Source organism: Oncorhynchus nerka, linkage group LG28 (genome assembly GCF_034236695.1).
Source record: "Oncorhynchus nerka isolate Pitt River linkage group LG28, Oner_Uvic_2.0, whole genome shotgun sequence".
In the NCBI taxonomy this organism is placed as follows: domain Eukaryota; kingdom Metazoa; phylum Chordata; class Actinopteri; order Salmoniformes; family Salmonidae; genus Oncorhynchus; species Oncorhynchus nerka.
The window spans coordinates 32,593,951-32,615,462 of record NC_088423.1 but is presented as its reverse complement, the minus strand read 5'-3'; the positions used below and the strand labels follow the sequence as shown (position 1 = coordinate 32,615,462).

The window sequence follows — 21,512 nt, the reverse complement described above, 5'->3', positions numbered from 1 at the left end:
TGGTAGTACACACTACAAAGCAGACATGGTAGTATACACTACAAAGCAGACATGGTAGTACACACTACAAAGCAGACATGGTAGTATACACTACAAAGCAGACATGGTAGTATCCACTACAAAGCAGACATGGTAGTACACACTGCAAAACACATTTTCATGTCTTGCTCTCTCTTTCTCTTTCAACGCTTTCTCAGTCTGTGAATATCTTTCTCTCTCTGTGTGCTCCGTCTGACTGTCTCAGACTCTTTCATCTCAAAACCTCTTTCTGCATGAAGCTCATGGCTGTAAATCTGGGCTTGGAGCTCTGCCTGGAGCTGAGGCTCAGCAGAGGAGAGAATGAGGAAGTAGAGAGGGAGGAAGAAGGGATAAATAAAAGCTGTGAGAAAAGGAATGGAGGTAGGGGGAGAAATGGAGAAACCCTCATGCAATTTGAGTGAGAGAAAGACAGAATGGGAGAGAGAGCTCAACTCTACTCAGCTGACTGTTCGGGAGGTTTCCCACACAGTATGGAAGCATGCATTCCCAGACAGTCAACATCCCAGCTGGCCCTAATATAGCACATGGGGATGAGCAGAAGTGCAAAGCTAGCTGATGGAGATGGAGAGACTACGACATGAGGGCAGATTTGCTGGCTCATGTGTTTCAATGGGCTGTTGGGTTGCCAGGGTCAGGAGCAGGAGCAGAGGGACTGCACGTGAAGAGATGCATCAGAAGATGCTCCATTCATGCAGTGTGTGATGGCAACCCAGCCAGCCTGAGAGGAACTCACTGTACTGTGACTGATGGATGAACCTTCTGATTTATTGACAGCTACAATCATGATGAATGTGTTCGGGGTATTTAATGTTATGCATACAATACTGTGCAGTTTTCAATACATTCTTTGATAAGTATGTACACTATACCTTTACCAGTGGTTAGATTACATAAACAACATGAGCCAGAAAGAAAAATGTGTATTTTAAAGAGAAACCAACTTGTCTTTTTTTCACTCCAGAAAAGAACATATGTAAAATCATTATGCATACAAATTATATAATTGATGAGATCATTTATTGTACTAATGCATTATTCATAGACAAAATGCTAGTGAAGGACACAGAGTCAGTCCCAGTGGGACCGGACTGCAGTATCGGACTCCCGTCACACAAACAAACAGTAATGTGACATTCCTCTCCTCTGCAGAGTGGCACAGGGAATTCCCCAGGGGAAGGAAATCAGAGCCACAATAAAGTGATATTTTAAAAAATGAGGCAAAGCAATTAACTTTTTGTTCTGAATACAGTGTTATGTTTGGCCATTGTGGTGGCTAAGCACAGGCAAAATCCTAGAGGAAAACCTGCTTCAGTCGGCTTTCCACCAGACACTGGGAGACTAATTTACCTTTCAGCAGGGCCGAAACCTAAAACACAAGGCCAAATCTACACTGGAGTTGCAAACCAAGAAGACAGTGACTGTTCCTGAGATGCAGAGTTACAGTTTGGACTTAATTCTACTTGAAAATCTACGGCAAGACCTTAAAATGGTTGTCTAGCAATGATCAACAACCAATTCGACAGAGCTTGAAGAATTTTGAAATGAATAATGGGAAAATATTACACAATCCAGATGTGGAAAGCTCTGAGAAACGTACCCAGAAAGGGGTGTAAATGGTTGTAGTGCATTCGGAAAGTATTCAGACCCCTTGACTATTTCCACATTTTGTTACGTTACAGTCTTACTCTAAAATTGATTAAATCGTTTTTCCCCCCTCATTAATCTAAACACAATACCGCATAACGACAAAGCAAAAATCGTTTTTAGAAATTTTAGCAAATGTATTAAAATTTAAAAAAAAAGAAATATCTAATTTACATAACAATTCAGACCCTTTCCTCAGTACTTTGTTGAAGCACCTTTGGCAGCGATTACAGCCTCAAGTCTTCTTGGGTCTGACGCTACAAGCTTGGCACACCTGTATATGGAGAGTTTCTCCAATTATTCTCTGCAGATCCTCTCAAGCTCTGTCAGGTTAGATGGGGAGTGTCGCTGCACAGCTATTTTCAGGTCACTCCAGAGATGTTCGATCGGGTTCAAGTCTGGGCTCTGACTGAGCCACTCAAGGACATTCAGAGACTTGTCCTGAAGCCACTCCTGCGTTGTCTTGGCTGTGTGCTTAGGGTCGTTGTCCTGTTGGAATGTGAACCTTCGCCCAAGTCTGAGGTCCTGAATGCTCTGGAGCAGGTTTTCATCAATGATCTCTCTGCACATTGCTCCATTAATCTTTCCCTTGATCTTGACTAGTCTCCAAGTCCCTGCAGCTGAAACATATTCCCACAGCATGATGCTGCTACCACCATGCTTTACCGTATGGATGGAGCTAGGTTTCCTCCATACGTAACGCTTGGCATTCAGGCCAAAGAGTTCGATCTTGGTTTCATCAGACATAGAATCTTGTTTCTCATGATGCCTTTTGACAAACTCCAAGCGGGCTATCATGTGCCTTTTACTGAGGAGTGGCTTCCGTCTGGCCACTCTACCATAAAAAGGCCTGATTGGTGGAGTGCTGCAGAGATGGCTGTCATTCTGGAAGGTTCTTCCATCTCCGCAGAGGAACTCTGGAGCTCTGTCGGAGTGGCCATCAGGTTCTTGGTCACCTCCCTGACCAAGGCCCTTCTCCCCCGATTTCGCAGTTTGGGTGGGCGGCCAGCTCTAGGAAGAGTCTTGGTGGTTCGAAAGTTCTTCAATTTAAGAATGATGGAAGCCACTATGTTCTTGGGGACCTTCAATGCTGTAGACATTTTTTGGTTCCCTTCCCCAGATCTGTGTCTAGACACAATCCTGTGTCTAGAGCAATTCCTTCGACCTCATGGCTTGGTTTCTGCTCTGACATGCACTGTCAACTGTGGGACCTTATATAGATAGGTGTGTGACTTTTCGAAAACTATGTCCAATCAATTCAACTTACTCTAATCAAGTTGTAGAAACATCTCAAGGATGATCAATGGAAATAGGAGCTCAATTTCGAATTGCATAGCAAAGGGTCTGAATACTTATGTAAATAAGGTATTTCTGGGTTGTTGTTTTGTTATAAATTTACAAAAAAATATATAAACCTGTTTTTGCTTTGTTGTTATGGTGTGTAGATAGATGAGGAAAAAAAATATTGAATCAATTTTAGAATAAGGCTGTAACGTAACAAAATATGGAAAAAGTCAGGGGGTCTGAATACTTTCGCAATGCAATGTATGTAAATGTCATATTTCTGTATTTTTCGAATATATTTTTTTAAAATGTCCACTGCCCGCCGGCGCCATATGTGAACAGCATGAGCTAATGTGAGCCAATATGTCTGATCTAACACACAATTCACTAACAACAACCAACCTGCTGACAGCATGGTTGCCTTGACAACTGGACAGCCAAGGACACAGGAATCAAGATTAAGAATGAAAGTCTAACCAGAGGTGAAGTATCAGCAGACATGCACAACAAACCTCACCTACACATGAGCAAACCATGCTCAACCAACAAAATGTCCTACAAAATATATCCTTATGTAGCATACTGATTTCTGTTAAGAACACAATATTGTGATAGATTGAAGGGTAGAGAGCCTTCAGAAGGTATTCATACCCCTTCACTTATTCCAAATTTTGTTGCATTACACCCTGGATTCAAAATGGATTACATTTTTTTTCCACCTATCTACACACAATACCTCATAATGACGAAATGAGAACATGTTTTTAGAAATTTGTGCAAATGTATTGAAAATGAAATTCAGAAATATCTGATAAATCTTAATACTTTGTAGAAGCACCTTTGGCTGTGACTACAGATTTGAATCATCTTGGGATTGTCTGTATCAGTTTTGGACATCTGCATTTGGCATTTTCTTCCTTGCAGATTTTCTCAAGCTCTGTTAAGTTAGATGGGAGAGTGGAGGTGAACAAATCCTTCAAGTCTTTTCACAGATTGTCAATGGGATTCAAATCTGGGCTTTGGCTGGGCCACTCAAGGACTTTCCAGCGTTACTTTGGCTGTATGCTTGGGGTCATTGTCCTGTTTGCCCCAGGTCTAAGGTTGTTTGCAATCTGAAGCAGGTTCTCAAAGATGTGCATCTCAGCCAAGGAACTCTGTAGTTCTGTCAGAGTGGCCATTTGGTTCTTGGTCAACTCCCTGACCAAGGTCCTTCTTGCCCAGTTGCTCAGTTTGGTCGGATGGCCAGCTCTAGGCAGTCTGGGCAGTTACATATTTTTTCAATTTCCCAGTGAGACCACCATGTTCTTGGAAACACTCTAGAAATTGTTTTATTCCCTTCCCCAGATATATGTCTCATCACAATTATATCTAGGAGACCTACAGACAGTTCCTTGGACTTCGTGGTATAGTCTCTGCTCTGACATGCACTGTCAACTGTGGGGCCTTATATAGACAGGTATGCTTCTTTCTAAATCATGTCCAAACAATTGGATTGGTCACACGTAGACTCCAATAAAGTTGTAGCGACATCTCAAGGATGATCAAAGGAAATTGGATGCACTTGAGCTCAACTTGCAGTGTCATAGCAAATGGGTGGGAATATTTATGTAAAAAATGGAATAATGTGCTCACTTTGTCATTATGGGGTATGTTTTTATTTATTTCACCTTTATTTAACCAGGTAGGCAAGCTGAGAACAGGTTAATTTACATTTACAACTGCGACCTGGCCAAGAAAAAGCAAAGCAGTTCGACACATACAACAACACAGAGTTACACATGGAATAAACAAACATACAATAATACAGTAGGGAAAAAAGTATATATACAGTGTGAGCAAATGAGGTAAGGGAGGTAAGGTAGTTGGATGGGCTATTTACAGATGGGCTATGCATAGGTGCAATGATCTGTGAGCTGCTCTGACAGCTGTTGCTTGAAGTTGGTGAGGGAGATAAGAGTCTCCAGCTCAGCAACTTTTGCAGTTCGTTCCAGTCATTGGCAGCAGAGAACATGAAGGAAAGATGACCAAAAGAGGAATTGGCTTTGGGGGTGACCAGTGAAATATACCTGCTGGAGCGCGTGCGGGTGGGTGCTGCTATGGTGACCAGTGGACTGAGATAAGGTGGGGCTTTACTTAGAAAAGACTTGTAGATGACCTGGAGCCAGTGGGTTTGGCGATGAGTATGAAGCGAGGGCCAGCCAAGGAGAGCGTAGAGGTCGCAGTGGTGGGTAGTATATGGGGCTTTGGTGACAAAATGGATGGCACTGTGATAGACTGCATCCAATTTGTTGAGTAGAGTGTTGGAGGCTATTTTGGAAATGACATTGCCGAAGTCAAGGCTCGGTAGGATGGTCAGTTTTACGAGGGTATGTTTGGCAGCATGAGTGAAGGATGCTTTGTTGCGAAATAGGTGATTCTAGATTTAATTTTGGATTGGAGATGCTTAATGTGGGTCTGGAAGGACAGTTTACAGTCTAACCAGACACCTAGGTATTTGTAGTTGTCCACATATTCTAGGTCAGAACCGTCCAGAGTAGTGATGCAGGTGCGGGCAGTGATCGGATGAACAGCATCCATTTAGTTTTATTTGCGTTTAAGAGCAGTTGGAGGCCACGGAAGGAGAGTTATATGGCATTGAAGTTTATCTGGAGGTTAGTTAGCACAGTGTTCAAAGAAGGGCCAGAAGTATACATAATGGTGTCGTCTGCGTAGAGTTGGATCAGAGAATCACCAGCAGCAAGAGCGACATCATTGATGTATACAGAGAAGAGAGTCGGCCCGAGAATTTAACCCTGTGGCACCCCCAATAGAGACTGCCAGAGGTCCGGACAACAGGCCCTCTGATTTGACACACTGAACTCTATCAGAGAAGTAGTTGGTGAACCAGGTGATACCGTTATTTGAGAAACCAAGGCTGTTTAGTCTGCCGATAAGAATGTGGTGATTGACAGAGTCGAAAGCCTTGGCCAGGTCGATGAATACGGCTGCACAGTATTGTCTCTTATCGATGGTAGTTATGATATCGTTTAGGACCTTGAGCGTGGCTGAGGTGCACCCATGACCAGCTCGGAAGCCAGATTGCATAGCGGAGAAGGTACGGTGGGATTCGAAATGGTTGGTGATCTGTTTGTTAACTTGGCTTTCAAAGACCTTAGAAAGGCAGGGTAGGATAGATATAGGTCTGTAGCAGTTTGGGTCTAGAGTGTCTCCCCCTTTGAAGAGGGGGATGACTGCTGCAGCTTTCCAATCTTTGGGGATCTCAGACGATACGAAAGAGGTTTAACAGGCTAGTAATAGGGTTTGCAACAATTTCGGCAGATCATTTTAGAAAGAGAGGGTCCAGATTGTCTATCCCGGCTGATTTGTAGGGGTCCAGATTTTGCAGCTCTTTAAGAACATCAGCTATCTGGATTTGGGTGAAGGAAAAATGGGGGAGGCTTGGGTGAGTTGCTAATGGGGGGTGCAGGGCAGTTGACCGGGTTAGGGGTAGCCAGGTATTGTGTGTAGATGGGTAAGAAAAAAAGGTATATTTAATCCATTTTGAATTCAGGTAGTAACACAACAAAATGTAAAATAGGTCAAGGGGTATGAATACTTTCTGAAGGCTCTGTACACTATGGAAAGAGGCAATAATATAGTCAAGTGGTTGATGTGGCATCTTCGGTTTTTCAGAATTCTAAAAGGTTCTTGAAACATATGAGAGCTGCAGATGTGTCCCTTTCATAGCACACAGCAAATATGCCCGTGTTAATTCTTGGTACTACCCATCCCGGGAGCATTGTCATCAACTGACACTAATTAGCATAACGTGACGGACATAAATATTACTAGAAAATATTCCTAATCATGAAATCTGTCACGGTTCATGAATCCACTGCCTCCTTTTCTCTCTCTCTCTCTCTCTCTCTCTCTCTCTCTCCCGTGTTTGTGTGGGCGTGGTTCCCAATCTCGGCCTGATTGTCTGCGCCAGCTGGAATCACTTATCTTCCCTTTATATGTTCTGTAACCAGTGTTTCTTGTTGTCAGATCGTTGTTACTTCCCTGAGGTTGTGTCGTGTGTCCGTACTCATCTCTCGCCGCCCTTGTGTGGATTATCTGCTGTGCTCCTTCCTACCCATCCGGACTCTCTCCCCTGGGTTTCTCAGCACGCTCACATAGGAGGATGTGCCCTAGTCCCTGGGTCGGATTCCGTCTGAGTACAGTCTGTCTGTCCTGTTGCTGCTGTAACCTATATTCATTAAACCATCGTTGCTTGCATCTTGCATCCGCCTCTGTATTGTTACAGAACGATCTGACCAGACCATGGATGCAGCGAGTTCAACGAGTCTGACCGAATTCATTTCCCGTAGTATCACGAGAATGGATCAACAAGAGGAGAACATCTCCAGCACAGGTCGGGAAGTACAAGCCATTGCGACGCAGGTATCCCAGCTGACCCAACAATTACAACATCTGAGGGGGCTCGCTGCGCCACCTACACCGGCAGTTCAACCCGCCCCGCCAGAGCCGGATTCCCAGCTAGAGCCACGGCTACCGACACCAGAGGGTTATTCAGGTGATCCTGACTATTGCAGAGCTTTTCTTACGAGATGTTCCATGCATTTCTCGTTGCAGCCACGGACCTTCAACCGTGAACAGTCTAAGGTAGCATTCGTACTCACACTGCTATCAGGCAAAGCGGCTCTTTGGGGAACGGCGGTGTGGGCGAACCAGGACCCATGCTGCACCTCTTTCCAGACACTCTCCGAGGAGATGAGAAGGGTCTTCGATCGGGCCGTGGCGGGTAGGGAGGCGGCCAGACTACTCGCTGACCTTCGCCAAGGAGACCGTTCAGTATCGGAATACTCCATCCAATTCCGCACTCTGGCCGCAGAGTGTCAGTGGAACGAGGAGGCGCAGTGGGACATGTTCCTGCATGGGCTGGAGGACCGGATCCAGAAGGAGATTTATGTTCTGGACCTTCCCAGGAGTTTAAATGGACTAGTGGAACTAGCCTTGAGGGTCGACGCTCGTCTGAGTCGTGTTGGCCGCCGAGCATGCCCTAACACACCGTATAACGACACGGAGGGCTGGCATGCCAGCGGCGGGAACACGGCCAGTTCAACCTCCGCTCACGAACCCATGCAGCTGGGGAGAGCTCGCCTCTCCCGGGAAGAGAGGGAGAGGCGGAGATCCCAAGGACTCTGTCTCTACTGTGGTAGAGCGGGCCACTTTATCCACTCCTGCCCGGTAAAAGATTAGGCCCGGTAGTAAGAATGAGGCTACTATCGGGTGGTGTCACCACAGAGAAGACCTCATCATCTACTCTCCTCCCGGTAAGACTAAGATGGGCCAACCACACGCACGACACCCAAGCCTTACTGGACTCAGGAGCAGAGGGTAATTTCATGGACTTCAAGCTCGCTCACAAACTCCAGATTCCTATCACCTCACTCACGCACAAGATATCCGTCAACGCTCTCAATGGTCAAGAACTACCCAACATTTCTCACACCACTGAACCTATCACACTCATCACTTCTGGCAATCACACTGAGACACTATCATTTCTACTTATGGACTCACCCCTTGCACCATTAGTTCTCGGCCACCCTTGGCTCACCCAACACAACCCCAGAGTTGACTGGGGTCACAATTCTATATCCATGTGGAGTAACAAATGTCTTGAGTCCTGTTTAGTGTCTGCTTGTTCGTCTGTGTCTGATTCTGTGTTTCTAGAGGAGGCGGTGGATTTGTCTAACGTGCCCGTTGAATACCTCGACCTGAAGGAGGTGTTCAGTAAGTCCCGTGCTGCTTCTCTTCCTCCGCATCGTCCCTATGACTGTGCAATAGAATTATTGCCAGGTGAGTCTCCGCCTAAAGGCAAGTTATATTCACTCTCTGTTCCTGAGAGGGAGGCTATGGAGAGATACATCTCTGGTTCTCTGGCATCTGGATTCATTCGTCCTTCCTCTTCTCCAGCGGGGCGGGGTTCTTCTTTGTGGAGAAGAAGGACGGATCTCTGCGTCCTTGCATTGATTACCGTGGGTTGAATAACATCACAGTGAAAAATACCTATCCCTTACCGTTGATGTCCTCAGCCTTTGAAAGGTTACAGGGAGCATCCGTATTCACTAAGTTGGATTTACGTAATGCATATCATTTGGTTCGCATAAGGGGGGGGACGAATGGAAGACCGCGTTTAACACCCCCAGAGGGCACTTCGAATATTTGGTCATGCCTTTTGGGCTATCCAACTCCCCAGCGGTTTTCCAGGCACTCGTAAATGACGTGCTGAGAGATATGATTGATCAGTTCATATATGTTTACCTGGATGACATACTGATTTTTTTCTTCTTCTCTCCAGGAACACGTTCAGCACGTCAGACGAGTGCTTCAGAGGTTGTTGGAGAATGGACTTTTTGTCAAGGCGGAGAAATGCATTTTTCATGCACAATCCGTTCCATTCTAGGTTACATCGTCTCGACTGAAGGTATTCGCATGGATCCTGACAAGGTTAAGGCTGTGGTGGATTGGCCAAGCCCAGATTCCCGTAAGGCCCTACAGAGGTTTCTGGGATTCGCCAATTTCTACCGGCGTTTCGTTCGCAACTTTAGCCAGATAGTCGCTCCTCTTACCGCCTTAACCCCCCCCAGAGTGACGTTCAGGTGGTCCGATACAGCCGAGGCTGCATTCGTCAAACTCAAGAGCCGCTTTGTTTCGGCTCCCATCCTCATAGCTCCCGATCCCTCGCGTCAGTTCGTGGTGGAGGTGGACGCTTCAGAGGTGGGGGTAGGTGCGGTACTTTCCCAACGTTCCTCTTCTGACGACAAGATGCACCCTTGCGCGTTCCTTTCCCATCGGTTATCACCTGCGGAACGCAACTACGACATTGGCAACAGAGAGTTGTTGGCAGTGAAGTTAGCACTGGAGGAGTGGCGCCATTGGTTAGAGGGTTCGGGGTACCTTTTATAGTTTGGACCGATCACAAAAATTTGGAATATATCAGAACCGCCAAGCGACTCAACTCCAGGCAGGCGCGGTGGGCACTCTTTTCGGACGTTTTGACTTCTCTCTCTCGTATCGCCCGGGTTCCAAGAATGTCAAACCCGATTCCCTTTCTCGCATTTTTGACCATTCCGAACGCCCATCCACTCCCGAGTGCATCCTACCCGGGACCCTAGTGGTCTCCACACTCACATGGGAGGTTGAATCGAGGGTCAAAACGGCCTTAGAAGGGGTAACGCCTCCGCCCGGTTGCCCGCCTAATCGGTTGTTTGTGCCGGAGGGGTGTCGGTCCGATGTTATTCGGTGGGGGCATTGCTCCAACGTAGCGTGTCATCCAGGAGTCAGTCGCACTAGCTTTTTGGTTAAGCAACGCTTTTGGTGGCCACTGATGGCTCGTGACATTCACAGTTTTGTCTTGGCTTGCTCGGTTTGTGCCACTGGGAAGACTTCTAATCGACCCCCAGATGGGTTACTCCAACCGCTGTCGGTCCCTTCGAGACCCTGGTCCCACATCGCGCTAGATTTTGTTACCGCCCTCCCGCCCTCCCAGGGCAAGACGGTTGTTTTGACCGTGGTGGACCGGTTCTCGAAGGCGGCTCATTTTATTCCCTTGCCTAAATTACCATCTGCCAAGGAGACAGCGGTAACTGTCGTGGATCACGTCTTTCGCTTACATGGTCTGCCGATGGACGTAGTTTCTGACAGGGGGCCCCAATTTGTGTCCAAGTTTTGGCAAGAGTTTTGTAGGTTACTGGGAGCGAGTGTCAGCCTGTCTTCAGGGTTTCATCCCCAGAGCAACGGTCAAGCGGAGAGGGCCAACCAAGATTTGGAGAGAGTGTTGCGATGTTTGGTTTCTAAGAATCCCTCTTCCTGGAGTCAACAACTCTCTATGGTTGAGTACGCTCACAATTCGTTGCCAGTGGCAGCCACGGGTCTCTCTCCGTTTGAGTGTAGTTTAGGTTACCAGCCACCTATCTTTCCCAGTACGGAGTCCGAGGTGTCTGTTCCCTCCGCTCACGCTTTCATCCAGAGGTGCCGTCACGCATGGAGCAGAGCCCGTGAGACTCTTCTCCGGGTGGGGCGCGCACCAAGACTAAGGCCGATCGCCACCGGTCGAAGCCTCCGGTATACGTCGTTGGCCAAAGAGTGTGGCTTTCTACTAAGAACATTCCACTCCGATCCGTTTCGAACAAGCTTGCCCCCAAATTTATCGGCCCGTTCAAAGTCACCAGGATCATTAGTCCGGTGGCGGTCCGGCTCCAGCTTCCTCCGGCGTATAGGAGAATTCATCCTACCTTTCATGTGTCTAAAATAAAACCTGTGTTTCAGGCACGCATTAACCCACCGGTCCCGGTTCCCCCGCCGCCACGACTTGTTGATGGGGAACCCACCTTTTCTGTCAATCGTATTTTGGACTCTAGAAGGAGGGGACGCGGATTCCAGTACCTGGTGGACTGGGAGGGTTACGGCCCGGAGGAGAGAAGTTGGGTACCTGCTAGGGACATTCTGGATCACTCCCTTATCGATGATTTCAATCGACAGGTAAATTCGCCTGGGAACGCCAAGAGGCGTTCCTAGGGGGGGGGGTATTGTCACGGTTCATGAATCCACTGCCTCCTTTTCTCTCTCTCTCTCTCTCTCTCTCTCTCTCTCTCTCTCTCTCTCTCTCCCGTGTTTGTGTGGGCGTGGTTCCCAATCTCGGCCTGATTGTCTGCGCCAGCTGGAATCACTTATCTTCCCTTTATATGTTCTGTAACCAGTGTTTCTTGTTGTCAGATCGTTGTTACTTCCCTGAGGTTGTGTCGTGTGTCCGTACTCATCTCTCGCCGCCCTTGTGTGGATTATCTGCTGTGCTCCTTCCTACCCATCCGGACTCTCTCCCCTGGGTTTCTCAGCACGCTCACATAGGAGGATGTGCCCTAGTCCCTGGGTCGGATTCCGTCTGAGTACAGTCTGTCTGTCCTGTTGCTGCTGTAACCTATATTCATTAAACCATCGTTGCTTGCATCTTGCATCCGCCTCTGTATTGTTACAAAATCACAAGTGAAATATATTGAAACACAGCTTAGCCTTTTGTTAATCACCCTGTCATCTCATATTTTGAAAATATGCTTTACAGCCAAAGCAAGACAAGCATTTGTGTAAGTTTATCGATAGCCTAGCATAGCATTATGCCTAGCTAGCAGCAGGCAACCTGGTCACGAAAATCAGAAAAGAAATCAAATTAAATCGTTTACTGATAGAGGAATTCTAAATTCCTTTATGTTTTATTGCCAAAACCAATTTCGCACTCGTTCCTAATTCATTAATGAGGTGTAAGTTCATTAATTATGCATGAAGTAGATCGAGACCAGTCTTAAAAGCCAGGTAAGAGCGTTTTATTCCAGAGAGTACTAACCACATACACAGATTTCCACAGGTTATAAACTCAAAATGACATCATCAGTTTCCCACGATAGCCCCGTTGTTTTTTGTTTAGGTCCGGAGATGCATTCTACTCCCCTCATAAACCAGACATTCCAATCTGTCTAAAAGATATACTTTTCTCCCACCAATGGAACATAACCCAAACATTCTTATCTTGTCTGAAAAGCTATATCTTTCCCCCACCCTTAAACTACCCAAGAGGCACAGACAATTAATTCGTTCTGCTTACATTTTCAGTAACAGCTTAACCAAGAACTCATAATAGTATTAGAATAAATGGTTCTAATCAATAATGTATACATAATTAATCATTTCAAATATAATTTCCTCTATCATTTACCTTTGATGAGCTTCGGATGTTTTCACTTCACTCATGTTTTCACTCCCAGTTAGATAGCAAATGTTCCTTTTTTCCAAAAATATTATTTTTGTAGCCGATATAGCTCCTTTAGTTCTTCACGTTTGGCTGAGAAATCGTCCGGAAATTGCGTCACGACAAAGCCGGAAAATATTCCAAATTAGCTCCATAATATCGACAGAAACATGGCAAACGTTGTTTATAATCAATCCTCAAGGTGTTTTTCAAATATCTATTCGATAATATATCAACCGGGACAGATGGCTTCTTAGTAGGAAAGAGAGAAACAATGGCACAGATTGTCAATGGGATTCAAATCTGGGCTTTGGCTGGGCCACTCAAGGACTTTCCAGCGTTACTTTGGCTGTATGCTTGGGGTCATTGTCCTGTTGGAACGTAAATCTTTGCCCCAGGTCTAAGGTTGTTTGCAATCTGAAGCAGGTTCTCAAAGATGTGCATCTCAGCCAAGGAACTCTGTAGTTCTGTCAGAGTGGCCATTCGGTTCTATCCATATAAACATTTAATTTTCACTGATGTGATAACCTACAATCTCTTAATGACCTAAACAATAACCCTACATCTCACTGCACCCGGTCACCCCCCTCCAACAGGCACCGAGGTCTACTTAGCATTCACCTTAACACTCATCCAGCCTACACTGCTAATGCATTACCCATCCACTCCACAACAGTACCACTCCTTCTTTCCTCTGACCCTTCCCTGACCCCCCACTCTGCTCGGGATGTCAGTCTGACTCTCCTGTAATCTTGCCCTCTCATAATTAGTGTGAGTTCCTCTCCTGGAAGCCTGTGTCCTCGGGACAACCACCATCTGCTCCACTAAAACGATAGCAATATCACCCCGGCTATTCATAGCTGCCACAAAATCAGCTCAGGCTAAAAACAGCAGAAAGGGACTCCGCCAAGAGGCTGGTCTTCACGGTAAAAAGCAATAACCCCATTTATAAATGATCCAATAGGGTTTGGAGGGCAGAGGGGAGATAAACAGAAGAACATTAAATGATGCTTTGTTTGTGTTGCCTCAGAAGATTCAATACATCCCTCTGCTCCTGAGGAAGATGTTTGCCTTACAGCGATAGCTCAGTCAAGAGACAAAAAGACTCAAGAAACATAGCTAGACAAACTCATAGTGAAAAGGTATTCATTGAGCGTCATTCGTTGAGCACTGTACTAATGGCTACATAATAAAGAATGCTGCTGCACGGGTACTGACCAAGACCAGACGGAGAGCACACATTACACCGGTTTTAAGGTCTTTGCACTGGCTGCCTCTGAGTTTCTATTGCTTTTTAAATCAATCCACGATTGTGCATCCTAATACATGTCTGACATGCTTTTAAGTTATGTACCCAGTAGGTCCTCCGGCACTGTCCTTTTAAGTATCCCAAAGCCTAGGACTAAGAGGCATGAAGAGGCAGCCTTTAGTTACAGTATTATGGCCCCCGCCTCTGGGGGTGGGGACACACACACACACACACACACACACATGGTGTTTTTTTGTAATTTTGTTTTTGTCATTTATTATCTTATGTTTGTTGTGTAGTAGGTATTTCAGCTTTAATTTTTTAAAATGCGTTTTTCTTTCTGTGAAGCACATTGAGTTGCATTCCATGTCTGAAATTGGCTGTAAAAATAAAGCTTGATTTGATTTGATACAGCATATTTTATACGAGGAGCAGGAAATATAACCGATTATCAATGGAAATTCTGCCATAAGGGGCATAATCTAAAACATTCATAGTCTCAGTTAATCTATAATGAGCGCAATTCCTCCTTCGAACATTTTAAATCACTTAATGAATAATAGAACAATAAGTGTCTGCCACCAGACAGTGTTGGAAGGAGTACTGTAATTACACTGATATTATAGAGCTGTCAAGTTAGACAGAGCAAAGGAAAACAGAGGATCAGTCATTCTAACAAGACTCTCAGAAAACATTCATCTCAATACTGTATGTGATTACAGTATCTATGGGAAAAAGCCTGGGCTGTTATGACTGGCATGTTACAGACATTTATAATGAATGGATCACACCACCCGCAAAGTGGATAGGATTCCCTATTAGATGGCACACCTAAGGTATCCAGTGAATATTCTAGTACTAGTGGAAAATTCCTGATGGAAATACAGTCCTGTATAGCCTATTATTCTGTGCAATTTCAGCACAGCAGGATAAGCATCTCTGTCAGAGTGCTCAGGGAGGAACAGACACATTCGGATTTTCATGATCAAAGACCTACTTAGATGGTCTGTACTGTAGTTTGCTGGGAATGTCAACGTCAAGATTTGCCATGTACAAACCAACTGGAACCCAAGCTACTCCTCAGACACTCACTTAGGTATATTCACCTACTGTCTGGAATTCCCCTTTTATGCACTTTCTCTCTCTACGCATATTCTGACCTTGAATTTAAGCATGAGGTTAGCATGCTATTCACCCACTACTCGTTTGGTGTGGAGATCAAATGAATGAAGGTGTGTCAGAGTAGTGTCTACAGATACGCCATATTCTGACATTAACTTAATTTCCTCTGGTGTCATTATCCTGTGACAGGTAATCACAAGTCTACATGCTTGAATAGGGCTTTTGACATCCTGTTACAGTACTTAATGAAATCCTACATACTTCAACACTATTACAAAAAGACGACTATCTCCATGGCTTGACCTCAGAGGCACTTAAGTTAATCAAAAGTTCAGTTTCCTCAACATCCTACAGCTTTTAACGGGTGACGATGGCTCCTTCTCTCAACCGTGAACACGCATCTTACACACGTGAATGCCTTTAGATAAGCCAGAGCTTCTATACACAGTACTTCATTATCTCAGCATGGTCCTTTCTCATGGTGTGAGAGAACTGAAGTGCTAGTATGATGGTCACTAGCATGCCCCCTGACAGACCACTCACTGTCTAACTACCATCCAAGGCCTACTGTTCTAATATCTAGGGCGTAGTGGGGCTCAGGGATATTCCTGACCTTAGGGCCCTGAGATTTTCCTGGGTCACGTGGTCAGGAAAAATTCCCTTCATATTGTCAATAAAAATAAATAAATGAAATGAAATAAAATAAATACAAATAAATGTTTTCCACACCTATCTATACACAATACCCCATAATAAAAGTGAAAACATGTTTTTAGAAATATCTCATCCACAAAGGTATTCACACCCCTGAGTCAATGCCTTGTAGAAGCACCTTTTGCAGGCCTTTTTTATTTAATTTAACTAGGCAAGTCAGTTAAGAATAAATTCTTATTTACAATGACAGCCTACCCCGGCCAAACCCTAACCACACTGGGCCAATTGTGCGCCGCCCTATGTGACTTCCAATCACAGCCGGTTGGGATACAGCCTGGAATTGAACCAGGGTCTGTAGTGACGCCTCTAGCACTGAGATGCAGTGCCATAGACCACTGCGACACTTGGGAGGCCATCACAGCTGTGATTATTTCTGTGTAAGTCTCTAAGAGCTGTGATTCTTTCTGGGTAAGTCTCTAAGAGCTGTGATTCTTTCTGGGTAAGTCTCTAAGAGCTGTGATTCTTTCTGGGTAAGTCTCTAAGAGCTGTGATTCTTTCTGGGTAAGTCTCTAAGAGCTGTGATTCTTTCTGGGTAAGTCTCTAAGAGCTGTGATTCTTTGTGGGTAAGTCTCTAAGAGCTGTGATTCTTTCTGGGTAAGTCTCTAAGAGCTGTGATTCTTTCTGGGTAAGTCTCTAAGAGCTGTGGTTCATTCTGGGTATGTCTCTAAGAGCTGTGATTCTTTCTGGGTAAGTCTCTAAGAGCTGTGATTCTTTCTGGGTAAGTCTCTAAGAGCTGTGATTCTTTCAGGGTAAATCTCTAAGAGATGTGATTCTTTCTGGGTAAGTCTCTAAGAGCTGTGATTCTTTCTGGGTAAGTCTCTAAGAGCTGTGATTCTTTCTGGGTAAGTCTCTAAGAGCATCCCATACCTGGATGGTGCAACATTTGCTGTTATTCTTTTCAAAATTCTTCAAGTTCTGTGAAATTGGTTGTTTGATCATTGCTAGACAACCATTTTCAGGTCTTGCCATAGATTTTCAAGTAGGTTTAAGTCAAAGCTGTAACTCTCCCACTCAGGAACATTCACTGTCTTCTTGGTAAGAAACTCCAGGTTTAGATTTGGCCTTGTGTTTTAGGTTATTGTTCTACTGAAAGGTGAATTAATCTCCCAATGTCTGGTGGAAAGCAGAATTTCCCAGGTTTTCCTTTAGGATTTTGCCTGTGCTTAGCTCCATTTGATTTATTTTTTAAAATCTTGAAACTCCCCAGTTCTTATGATTACAAGCATATTGATAACATAACGCAGCCACCACTATGCTTGAACATTTGGAGAGTGGTAAATCAGTCATTTGTTTTATTGGATTTGCCCCAAACATAAGATGTTGAATTTAGGACTAACAGTTAATTGCTTTGCCACATTTTTTTCCATATCACTTTAGTGCCTGGTTGCAAACAGGATGCATGTTTTGTAATATTTTTATTGTGCAAGTTTCCTTCTTTTCACTCTGTCAGTTAGGTTAGTATTGTGGAGTAACTACAATGTTGTTGATCCATCATCAGCTTACTCCTATCATAGACATTCATGTTGAAATCCTTTAGCGGTTTCCTTCCTTTCCAGAAACTATGTGGGGTACAGAGATGAGGTCATTCAAAACTTTGCACACAGAGTGAGTCCATGCAACTTATTATGTGACTTGTTAAGCAAATGTTTACTCAATTTATTTAGGCATGCCATAACAAGTGGGTTGAATGCTTATTGACTCAATACATTTCAGCTTTTCATTTTTTATTCATTTGTAAAAAATGTTGAAAAACATAATTCCACTTTGACATTATGGGGTATTGTGTGTAGGCCAGTGACCAGAAAAAGTAAAGGGGTGTGAATACTTTCTGAAGGCACTGTGGTGACGATCTACAGTAAGCCTGTCTGAGATGGTGTATGAGCATGAAAAAGTAAAGGGGTGTGAATACTTTCTGAAGGCACTGCGGTGACGATCTACAGTAAGCCTGTCTGAGATGGTGTATGAGCATGAAAAAGTAAAGGGGTGTGAATACTTTCTGAAGGCACTGTGGTGACGATCTACAGTAAGCCTGTCTGAGATGGTGTATGAGCATGAAAAAGTAAAGGGGTGTGAATACTTTCTGAAGGCACTGCGGTGACGATCTACAGTAAGCCTGTCTGAGATGGTGTATGAGCATGAAAAAGTAAAGGGGTGTGAATACTTTCTGAAGGCACTGCGGTGACGATCTACAGTAAAGCCTGTCTGAGATGGTGTATGAGCATGAAAAAGTAAAGGGGTGTGAATACTTTCTGAAGGCACTGCGGTGACGATCTACAGTAAAGCCTGTCTGAGATGGTGTATGAGCATGAAAAAGTAAAGGGGTGTGAATACTTTCTGAAGGCACTGCGGTGACGATCTACAGTAAAGCCTGTCTGAGATGGTGTATGAGCATGCATGAGATGCAAATTAAGAGTTTCATTCCAAAATGCTATATATCCATTTTCAGAAATGTTGGTAAATGTATTTGTTTAAAGAAATGATGAAAGAGATTGGTGTGTTATTTCACTATCTAATCATTTCAAATGGTTGTTCAATGAAAGACATGTATTTGTTGAAATATATAACTTCAGAGATATTAGCATTTAGCAAAAAAAATACATTTTGTAAAACCCATCAATTACAAATCTGAGAACAGTAATATTTTACATACATGAAGGTACCCATAAGAAATCATTTCTGATGAAAAAACACAAATGTGAAAAATTGGTGGATATAGCGTTTTGCTAATAAACTCTTCAAATATTGAACAGGATATTTGTATTTATTATGGATGTGTATGTATAGTGTGTGTGTGGTCATGTGTATGTACTGTGCACCTCCCATAGTCTGTTCTGGACTTGGGGAATGTGAAGAAAGCTCTGTTGGCATGTCTTGTGGGATATGCATGGGTGTCTGAGCTGTGTGCTAGTCATTTAAACAGACAGCTCGGTGCTTTCGAACATGTCATTACTTCTCACAAATACAAGTAGTGATGAAGTCAATCTCTCCTCCACTTTCAGCCAGGAGAGATTAACATGCATATTATTAATGTTTGCTCTCTGTCTACATCCAAAGGCCAGCCGTGCTGCTTTGTTCTGAGACAATTGCAATTTTCCTGTCACTCTTTGTGGCACCTGACCACACGACTGAACAGTAGTCCAGGTGCGACAAAACTAGAGCCTATAGGACCTGCCTTGTTGATAGTGCTGTTAAGGTAGCGCATCGCTTTATTATGGACAAACTTCTCCCCATCTTAGCTACTGTTGTATCAATATTTTCTGACCATGACAGTTTAAAATCCAGGGTTACTCCAAGCAGTTTATTCACCTCAACTTGCTCAATTTCCACATTATTCATTACACGATTTAGTTGAGGGTTAGGGTTTAGTGAATGATTTGTCCCAAATACAATGCTTTTAGTTTTTGAAATATTTAGGACTAACTTATTCCTTACCACCCATTCAAAAAAGTGTTGCAGTCATTTCAGTTGCTGTAGTAGCTGACGTGTATAGTGTCGAGTCATCCGCATACATAGGCACACTCAAAGCCAGTGGCATATCATTAGTAAAAATGGAAAAAAGTAAGGTGCCTAGACAGCTGCCCTGGATAATTCCTGATTCTACCTGGATTATATTGGAGAGTCTTCTATTAAAGTACACCCTCTGTTATGTTAGACAGGTAACTGAACAGAGTGTGTACAGGTAAGACAGGTTAGATAGGTAGACAGGTTACTCAATATAGCAGGGGGTGTAAAGCCATAACACATTTGTTTTTCCAGCAGCAGCAGACTATGATTGATGATGTCAAAAGTCGCACTGAAGTCTAACAAAACCGCCCCCAAAATATTTTTAGCATCAGCCAATTATCAGTAATTTGTGTAAGTGCTGTGCTTGTTGAATGTCCTTGCCTATAAGCATGCTTGTCACGCTGGTATAAAGGTTTTGGAGACGGGTGCAGGAATACATCATCTGGGTTTTTAATACACCCAAAACAAACGTATACAAAACACTGGGATGTACCCAAACAAAGAGCGAGGGTAAACCTCATAGAACAACACGAGACCCGTAATACACAAAGCACGCAGCACAGGCTGAGACAACGTATAGGTATTCACACGACCAACAGACATGGGAACAATAATCGACAGCCCAATGGGGAAACACATTTATACAATTACAATCAGTGAGGAATTGGACCCAGGTGTGTGTAATGACACAGTTCAGTGCAGCCAAGAAGGCCGATGACGTCGACCTCCGGTACTGGTGAACCGAATGAGTAGCAGTACCGGGGGGATCTGTGACAGCCCTGAAAGTCTGTTGTCAATTTGTTTACTGTAAAATAGCATTGTAATCAACCACACTTTTTTCCAAAACTTTACTAAGGGTTGGTAACAGGCTGATTGGTCGGCTATTTGAGCAAGTAAAGGGGGCGTTACTATTCTTAGGTAGCGGAATGACTATTGCTTCCCTCCAGGCCTGAGAGCACACACTTTCTAGAAGGCTTAAATTGAAGATATGGCAAATAGGAGTGGCAATATCGTCCGTCCAAGTTGTCAGACCCCGGTGGCTTGTCATTGTTGATAGACAACAACAATTTGTTCACCTCTTCCACACTCACATTACGGAATTCATAATTACAATTATTGTCTTTCATAATTTGGTCAGATATACTTGGATGTGTTGTGTCAGTGTTTGCTGATGGCATGTCATACCTAAGTTTGATAAACTTGCCAATGAAAAAAACATTAAAGTAGTTGGCAACATCAGTCGGTTTTGTAATGAATGAGCCATCTGATTCATTGATTGATGGAGCTGAGTTTGCCTTTTTTTCCCAAAATTTCATTGAAGGTGCTCCAAAGCTTTTTACTATAATTCTTTATGTAATTATCTTTGTTTCATAGTGTAGTTTCTTCTTCTTTTTATTCAGTTTAGTCACATGATTTCTCAACTTGCAGTACATTTGCCAATCGGTTGTGCAGCCAGACTTATTTGTCATTTCTTTTGCCTCATCCCTCTCAACCATAACATTTTTCAATTCCTCAACAATTCATGAGAATTTAACAGTTTTTACAGTCATTTTCTTAATGGGTGCATGTTTATTAGTAACTGGGATAAGCACTTTGTAAATATGTCAAGTGCTCCTCCTCCTTTTTGCTCCTCATTACACACCACAGACCAACAAATATTCTTCACATCAACAACATAGGAATCACTACAAAACTTATTGTATGACCTCTTCTACACTATATTAGGCCCAGCCTTTAGAACTTTGGTTTTCCTACATATGGCTATTATATTGTGATCACTATATCTTATGGATTTGGATACTGCTTTAAAGCAAATATCTGCAGCATTAGTAAAGATGTGATCAATACATGTTGATGATTTAATTCCTGTGCTGTTTGTAACTACCCTGGTAGGTTGACTGATAATCTGATCCAGGTTGTAGGCACTGGTTAGAGTTTTAAGCTTTTTCTTTAGTGGGCAGCTTGATGAAAGCTAGTCAATATTTAAATCATCCAGAAAATATACCTCTATATCACATACATTATCAAGCATATCACATGTTATCCAGATACTGACTGCTAGCACTTGGTGGACTATAGCAGCGTCCCACAAGAATGGGCATTAGGTGAGGCAGATGAGCCATATGATATGAATGTGTGTCTTGGCGGAGCAATCTGTCAACAAGACAA

General features: G+C 43.8%; 1 protein-coding gene across 2 annotated transcripts in view; it reads right to left on the bottom strand.

Moving 5' to 3' along the window:
• The window catches only part of LOC115113136 (echinoderm microtubule-associated protein-like 6), a 91,717-nt gene that overhangs the window by 60,602 nt on the left and 9,603 nt on the right, over window positions 1-21,512 (bottom strand). The window lies entirely within an intron of this gene.